Raw genomic sequence first — 8,902 nt, 5'->3', positions numbered from 1 at the left:
CTACCAAGTCCTTCGATCATCTCCGACAACTAACTATAACGTCCAATTCAATCAATCATATACTAATAAAACTCAGGTGACGGCTCTTGAAGAGTTATTTATATGTCATTAACCAAGGTTGCTTGTTATGTTGTATATGATTAAATGTCTATTCTTGTGGGAATTCGAGCAAATCATGCATTTCAAAGTGTTACCGGCCGCTCGGGGTTAATTGAAACTATCAAAAGTGAAATCGAACATCTGAAGCTGCAAGGACACGAAATTACGATTTTACTTCTAGGGCCAGCGCATCAATGCTATGTGTGGAGTTGTGCACTACGTTTGAAGGCAGAAGCACACATTGGCGAGAGCGTCACGGTGCCTCAAATTTTGATGAAAGGGTGGCGTTGTGCGTGTGACGCTCGAGGTTTACACTCCTATTAAGGGTCTCAGCGCCGCTACGCTGAGGTATATTATATATAATCTATTCAAATTTTAATGTTTTCTTTTTAGGTAGGAAGTCATGGACATCGACGAGATACTAAAATTTCTTCTTCTTCTTCATCTTTTTTACCATCTTTAGGTTAGATTTTACATTTCTTTTGGATTGTAGCTTACGGATTAGATCTCTCCTTTTTGGTTTGTGCATGGATTGATGAGGTAATTTCTATTTAGTTTTGGGAGCAAGAATCCTTTGTGAATTTCTTTAGATTTTTGTGGATTGGATTAAATGGAGGCTGATTTTATGCTTTCTCTTAATCCATTTTAATTTCTAAATGCATATTTTTTTGTGGCTATTCCTTCATGAATGCATATTGCCCATGCTAATCGATTTGTAACTTTTTTACGTTTGTCCTTGAATGTCTAGCCCAATCACCTAAGTAGCAATTAGTTAATAATATATTTTATGGCTAACCTAGAATGCAGATGTATTAACTAGCTTCTAAGATAAAATTGATTAATCATTTATGCTACCCAATTATTTAATCAACACAATGGAACTCTTAATTTTAATGTGTATGTTCTTATTTCTATATGGACGTTATCGAATCCAATAGACTTAGGGACGTGTAGTTTAATTAGGACTTGGCTTAAGGCTTTAATTGTTAATTAGAGCACTTACTTAGTTATCAAACGATTTGGTTGCCTGTAGCGTCGTTGAGTAAGGTCTAAGTGGGTCGTTGTGCACTCATACATCGAATACATATTTAATTAGCATAAATCGATGATTGAAATTACATTTGCTCTCGAAACTAGATAAACCCAATCCTAGGTTACATTTACCCATTGCCTTTATTTTTCTTGCACACTTATCTCTATCCACGCACCAAACTCCCTCTCCCATTTTCCACTTTAATTAGTTAATTAGCTTAACGTAAAGCTCATACTAGCACTGTTTTTTAATTTAATTAATTAGTAGAGGTTTGTAGGCAACAATAAATCCCTCTCTATCATCGGACAATGAATATGTTTTTAAATACAAATTTAAAATTCAAATTCATAGTATTTAATAGTAATTTTTATAATAATTTGACATTAATTACTTTATAAGCACCTTTCAAACCAAACAAACTTATGTATAAAAAAACACTTTTAGGAAAATGTAACAAATGCACAAGAAAATAAAAAATGACTTTTTGAATAATATTTTTTCTAGGTAATCCAAGTAAGTCTTAATTCTTTTTTTTTTTATGTTAAAAAAAATCAAATGACATGTTTAAAAAAGAACATTAGGATTTAATATTGTTTTTTAACCCCATAATACAAACATAGCTAAAAAAAGTGATATTCCATATTTCATATGAAAAATGTAGATAAAACATTTACATTTATACTTTAAAAAAAAAATTAGATCAAGACAAATATGTGCATTTTTTTTTTCCAAACAGGCATTCTCAATTTTGGACACAATGTTGTTAAAATTTTCTATGCCATGCTTATGAAGAGTGGAACACACAAATGCTTTAAATCAATTAATATACATACATAATAAACACTAACCTAAAATTTGACATAAGATGTCATATCAAATTTTAAACTTCTTAATGACGTAGTTATTTTTTTGTACATATTTCGAGTATACATTTCACTAATGTAAAAATATATTATAATTTTGTTGTTTGTATGAAACAAGATTATTTTATCTATCCCAACTACAATGATTACAAGCAGAAAATTAGAAAATATATGTGAAGTTTTTAAGTTGACATATCAATTGAGTGTTGAAATTTCAAGAAAGTAGGTGTGTAATCAAATGTTTGAACAAAATGTTGAGTAAAGAAAAATAGCTAACAATTATACTTTTTTAAGTTACAAAAAACTACACTAGATACTCCTGACTTGATAACTTAACTTTGTACCCCAAATATAATCTTACTAACCAAACTCAACTCTAGAAATTTTTTAACTTCACATAAAATTTTTACCAACTCAACTTATTAATTCGAGTTTGCGCACCAAACTCATACTTAAATAATTTCTGATTTTTTAGAGACATAAAAGGTCTATTTCGAAATTTTGAAGATCAAACAAACACCCATCTTATACTTGAATTTCAAAAAGCTTTTGAAATGACCAAAATCACCTTTTACAATATAAAATAAAATTTCTACTCGAGCAATTAAAATGCTTACATGCTTTTATTTGAAGTACTTTCGAAAAGATTACCAACACACCATCTAGTCAATTTTGTCTTTATGATTTATAATAGAATTTAGTGTTTATAATTTGATAAAACTCTAAAAAATTAGTCCCTACGATGGGGACTATTTAGGAAGATTTTGTCAAACATAGAAAACATTCATGAGATTTTGTCAAATCAAAGAGACTAAATTCTAAGTTTTTAAACACATACTATGGAGAAAATTTTGCAATTTAACCTATATTAATTTTGAATTCAACTAGAGAGAATATGATTTTTTTTCTATTTTAGTAAAAAAGAAGAAGAATATAGAATATGAATTCAATGTCGGCCATGAGAAAAATTCAAAGAGCAATGATTAGGTGCACATAAGCACATAATCCCCAACTCTTTACATACCATTTTTTAAAGTAAATATTTTAAAAAATAAAAATATATATCATTTCCAGCTTTGACTAGAGAGTATTTTCCAATTCCATGTATGATTTGTTTGTTATTTATTACAACAAGAAACATAGTGCAAAACTCGACCGTTACAGGGACAAAATTTTGAAACCCTACTCCGAGAGATGTTGTGCGGTCATCCAGACTTCGAACCAGCGCAAGAAGAGGACGATCAATCCATTCCTCCAAAATCATGCTCTCATGGCCACCGATCATCGCTCTACCTTCATATGAAGGAAGAAGGAACCATTTGCCTTCTCTGCTTCTCCAATCTCATCTCTGATCCCCTCTCTCCCACAGTTCATGTCTCTTACGCACACTCCTAGTTCTCCCAGGCTCTTTCTCAGCCTCCATTCCTCTAGACCTTCCTCACTTTCCATTCTCCCTTCACTGTCGCTCCCTTCGTCGTTGTACTCTGCTCCTTCGACGATGACGCCATTGCTCGCCAAGTCACTGATCTTGTTCGTCACCTCTGTGATGTTACTGAAGTTAACGGTGATGGATCTCTTTGCGACGACTTTATCGCCAGAGTTTCGGATCGGCTTTCTTCTGGCGCGTTGTCTTGGAGCCACTGTCAGGTGTATATGGTAATCTTGTTTGTTCTACTGTTCTAGATTCGTGCACATTTCGTTGTCAAAAGAGTGTGATTTTTTTTTTTCATTTGTTCCTTTTAGCTTCATTGTTATGGAATGCTTTTAAACTATCGGACAACAAATTTCCATGGCCAAATTAAGAACAACGATGGCCTCGTGTCAAATTTCGTGCCAGGCCTTGAATTACCATGGTGATAAACTGAATAATTCGAAAGAAGCAAATTATTTTGTACTACACATATGCATTTTTTATGACAAGTTCTGAATTACTCTTCATATGCAGCGAGGAGATACGGGGAGAGATCCTCTTTGTTCTATATAAATTGTCCACAATTCAATATGCATCTAACCATAGCACTGAAAATGATATTCTCTCTGCATTTTGCCCATAACTTCTGTTCCTATCTCTGGAGGCGCTCATGAAGACTCAAAATGATGATGTCTGATTGAATTATGTAGGTTTGTCAACTTCTTCAAAACCACTTTTTTTGTGTTTTATAGACCGAACATGATGGCTAAATCTTCTTTCTGGTTTATAATTTGTAGCTGGTGGTACACGAGTTTGGGTGGTATTTTTCAATGTTTGCATTTGCATATAGATGAAGCCAAGCTTCTCATTTCTCATCTTCTTTTATCTGGCTCAAAGAGGGCTCTAGGGGAGTGAACATGAATACTATTCAAAGTTTAACGAGAAGGAAGCAGATAAACTCCCTTTGAATATTTTGTTTGTTGAGGCTATCAAAGGTCCTCTGCTTTCGTCAGACAAAGATCACCAACTTAACACTCTGGAGCTAATAATTTGCTATTTGTCCTCAGAAGGAACTTCCATCCAGCCAAACCAACTATTGGTTGAAGAAAATATAGTGGATTATGTATTTGAGATATAACAATTTTCAGGTGAGCAATCGTAGTCTTGAAAATTCTTGAACAAGCATAATCTATCAGAGATAAAGATATCTAGCTATTTTTTTAGATCGAAAGGACACAAATGTACAACCTATGAAACAAATCCCAATCGTAGTCTTGAAAATTCTTGAACAATCATAATCTGTTAGAGATAAAGATATCTAGCTATTTTTTTTAAGAACTCAAGGACATGTATGTACAACCTATAAAATAGTTCCTGTTCAAGTAAGGTCGTAGATATCTAGCTATTTTTATGCTGGTAAATACATGAAAACTAGTCAAGGTCATAGATATCTAGCTATTTTTGTGTTGTTAAATACATGAAAACTACACATTCTTTTTTCAAAATAGAACATATGCCTTTGCACATTGCTGAAGGTAAGGATCCCTTAGCAAGGGCTTGTCTTCAGGCCCTTAATCTTCTTTCAAGTGCTAAATTTCCCTTCAATCAAAGGCTTGTAATCCGATTTGCAACACTAATTCTAGTGTTGGGTCATGTTGCTGAAGTTCCTTTCCATCCAATTCACAGCCAAACACTTGGTCTCATTTTAAAATGCATTTCTCAGTGTTCTGGACTAGTGGTTGTATCTCACATTGAAGAACTACTTCTTATTTTGACGAGTATGCTCCGTAAGAATGTGACTGGGGAGATGGACATACATCCAGACATATTTGCAACAACCTGTGCAATCTTGGTCACGAATATGAAGTCTCTATCTCATAGGGTGCCACATCTAGCAACATCAATTCAAGAAGTATTAGAACATGTAATTTTATTTTGTCTCAGTATGTTCGAAACACAACCAGGTCAACTTTTACATTCTTTATACCTTCTCAAGGAGTTCTATATATATAGTCAAGTCAATACTATCATGGACGACTCTATCACCAAAGAATTGAAAAATTGTGCACTTGATGTATGTACAACACATTTACTACCTTGGCTTTTAGCAACTATCAATGCAACTGAAGAGGAACTTGTTTTGGGGGTATTGGAAACTTTTCATTCGATTTTGCTCCAAAATCCTAACATCAGGACCATAGATTTTGCAAACACATTTTTATCTGCTTGTTGGTTGAGTTTCTCTTTTATATAGGCTCATTTCCTTATGAAAAGATGAAATGGAGAGTGTATCTAATGCTTAGTTCTCTGGTGGATGTCATCTTCGGAAATGATTCCACAATGCATTAGAGAACATGTATCATTTTTGCCATCTGATCCAGTTGATTTACTGTTTCTACTCGGACAGGAAAGCTCCAATGGCTCGGATCTTTCTTCTTGTCCGTTCGCTGTTTTGTTGTTACTATATGCAAGTTCATTACATGATGATAGGTAACACACTTTTGTTTCTTCTTTCTTATATCTGTTGTTTATGTACTCACCACATGAATACCTCTTTGCCAGACTTGTCAGCAAAAGTGGCTTATTATGTGGATACTATGACCCATTTATAGTCACACAAGTGGTGAATATATATGGGTTTTGTAGGTCTATTTCTGATGCTAGTCGCCACACTTCCTATGATTCAGAAGTCGAGAGAATACCATTCCAATTGGTGACTGAAAGTGAATGGGATATGCATTCTTCAAGGATTCATAGATCATCACTAGTATGGTTGTTTAAGCAAGAGAAAATCAGAAATCCATAATGTTATCAGGTTTTGAAAATATGCCAAATCCTTGGCCCAAATGGGACTGGTACCACCACCATCCACAATCAGTTTATTGGTGCACAAGAAATTGCCGAATTAATTGCCGAAGGAGAAAATTATGTGGGAATCATTCTAATTCGCTTGTTGGAACAACTGGTTGAGGAAGGTGTCGAACATCATGTCATTTCGGTGGTGAATTTTGTGTCAACTATCGTGAATATCTTTCCAAGTTCTGCAGATCAATTACACGTGCATGGCATAGGAAATGCAATAAAGCTCCTCTTTTATGATACTAAAAATTCATACTCTAAACAGACATTTAAAGCTATCTTACTGTTGGTTTTCAGCGTTTTGAAATTAGGGAATTCTGGAATGCTTTCCGACGATGCAGCTAGGCTTGCGGTGACTGCGAAGGTGACCAACATTCAGTGTTCTTATAGATGGTATAGTGTCAATCGTTTTTGCTTAGTCATAGTTTTAAGCAATCATGGTAAAATTCTCCTTTTTCGTTGGAAGCTGCTTGACTGGATTTCTCCAACTGATGTAACGGATAGGTGGACTCCTGAAAATCTGTTAGTTGTTGCTATTTTATCCTTGATTCTGCATCACTCAACAAATGGAAGACTCACTGAAGCTTCAAAATCCGTACTTTTTTCCACACTTCCGTGGCAACTGCAACCAAGTCTGTATTGCATGAAGCTTGCTCAAAAGGACCTGCTTTAATTGATGATCATGAGGGAACGAACATGGGAAAAACTAAAATTCTAGTCATTTTCCTTGTTTACTTTTCGATGAGAAGGTTAGTGTCCCAACCAAATGCAACCATTTTTCAGATATAAGTTTGCTGGTTTTTGGTTAAAGTTAAAGATCCAACTCAGTTCTTCGTATTTCTCACTTTTTTTTTTCAGTCGTCAGGCTGTTCTGCCCGGGGCTGGCGATTGGCAAAACAACCTTGGTCAATCCAATGGAACTCAGCTCTCTTTCATTTGCATTTCCTGCCATGATTTGTGTAGGCTCTTGCATTTTGGATCTACTTCGGTTAAACTCGTGGCTTCATATTTCCTGTTCGAGTTGTTCACTCAGCTTTCAGATCAGAGAATTAGCAAACAGGCGGAGCTCAGATGTACCACAAATTACCTTACGTCAATGATTGCTACATTGGAAGGCTTGGTTGTATACTGTGACCATCGTGTTGCTACAAACTGTAGCCTGTGTTTATCAATGGTTTTAGGATGGAAAGAAATGGATATGCAGGAGATGAGGGTTATTGTAAAGAACAAGTGGTGTAGGATTATCGTTGAAGAATTGGCAGCTTCCATCTCTCGTCCATGTTTGGCTTCAAATGCATTTGCTGGAAACTGACCTGCGATTTACGTAGCAGTGGCATTGTTGAAGTTGCAGAAGGATTGGCTGGATGCGGTCAATATTCAATGAAGCATGCATTTCTGGAATAATCGATAATGTCACAACCAATAATTTGAGCCCGGAGATGGTGTCTCTTTTCCGACAGCTATTGAACTCCGGATTCATGCTGGCTGACCACACTTCCAACCTAAATTTGGCTCTTCAGATGATGTTTCTAGAGCTCGAAATTTGTCCAATTCTTCGACCTTCTAAGTACTTACACTAATTGTTTATGGCGTCCAAGATTAAACATATTGATTTTTAAATCGTAGGAAAGATATCAACTCATTTTGAAACGCTAGATCGGTTAATGCATTATAACCTCCACTAAATGGTCAAGTTTGAATTTCCACCCCCATGCATTATTGAACCAAAAGAAAAGAAAAAAATAAAAAGAAACCTACGGTTCATATTTTGCCTATTCAAATATACTTTCTACTCATTTTAATAGTAATTGATTTATTAACTTAATTATCAATTTAGAAAGTTTAATATAAGCTTGGGCTCTTCTATGCAGACTTGCGGGAAGCAGATCTACTATGAGAATGATGAGGCTACTCAAACAGAGAAAGAAATTTGGAATGTGTTTGCTAACGTGGATGACGATCTGGGAGAAGTTTGTGAGTATCTTAATCACTTAATTCAATTAGATTCACAGAAGAATAAAAGATTATTGAAGGAAATAGAGATGTTTTTTAGGGCTTTAACAGAGAAGGATACCAGTTAAACTGTCAACTGCAATTTTTGTTGGTTCAAGTGAGGTAATAACCATTAAAAAGTTCACCAAATTTACAACACAAAAACAAATTATGAACATATAAATTTCCCCACTGTAAGGTTTTCATGCAAATCTTCTCTCGGTTGTTGATGGATGGTCAAATCCCTTAAAAAGTAAAATTTTTTGATATAGATATAGGCTAGTTATTTGGATTTCAGTCCAATTACCCCTGCTTTTCATAAACTAGATTAATGAGTTCTTCATGCGTCCAAATTTTATTTTCCAGTTATAAGCTAGTTTATCGGGATTTTAGTCAAAATTTTATTTTTGCAGTTTTTTAGGAATTTCCCTTTTCCAAATGGAGCTAAAACAAGCTAGTCTGTGTTCATCTCCACGGCTCTAGAAAGCAAGTCTATCCTTCTCCCCGACCCTGCCTCTAAACTTCCGATTCCATCATATCTTTTGACATTTTCATCTAATAGAATTCCAATGATTGCTATATCAGGTTTGGTGTCTTCTCATATTTTAGAGAACAGTGTTCTGAGTCACTTAAATTCTTCATTTT

General features: G+C 34.7%; 1 pseudogene; it reads left to right on the top strand.

The window, feature by feature from the left end:
- Positions 1-3,189: 3,189 nt before the first annotated feature.
- Positions 3,190-8,346, top strand: LOC120077692 (annotated as a pseudogene).
- Positions 8,347-8,902: the final 556 nt, after the last annotated feature.

The sequence above is a fragment of the Benincasa hispida genome, chromosome 1 (assembly GCF_009727055.1).
Source record: "Benincasa hispida cultivar B227 chromosome 1, ASM972705v1, whole genome shotgun sequence".
Taxonomy (NCBI): Eukaryota; Viridiplantae; Streptophyta; class Magnoliopsida; order Cucurbitales; family Cucurbitaceae; genus Benincasa; species Benincasa hispida.
The sequence above is the reverse complement of the archived record's forward strand: the minus strand, read 5'-3'. Positions and strand labels throughout refer to the sequence as shown.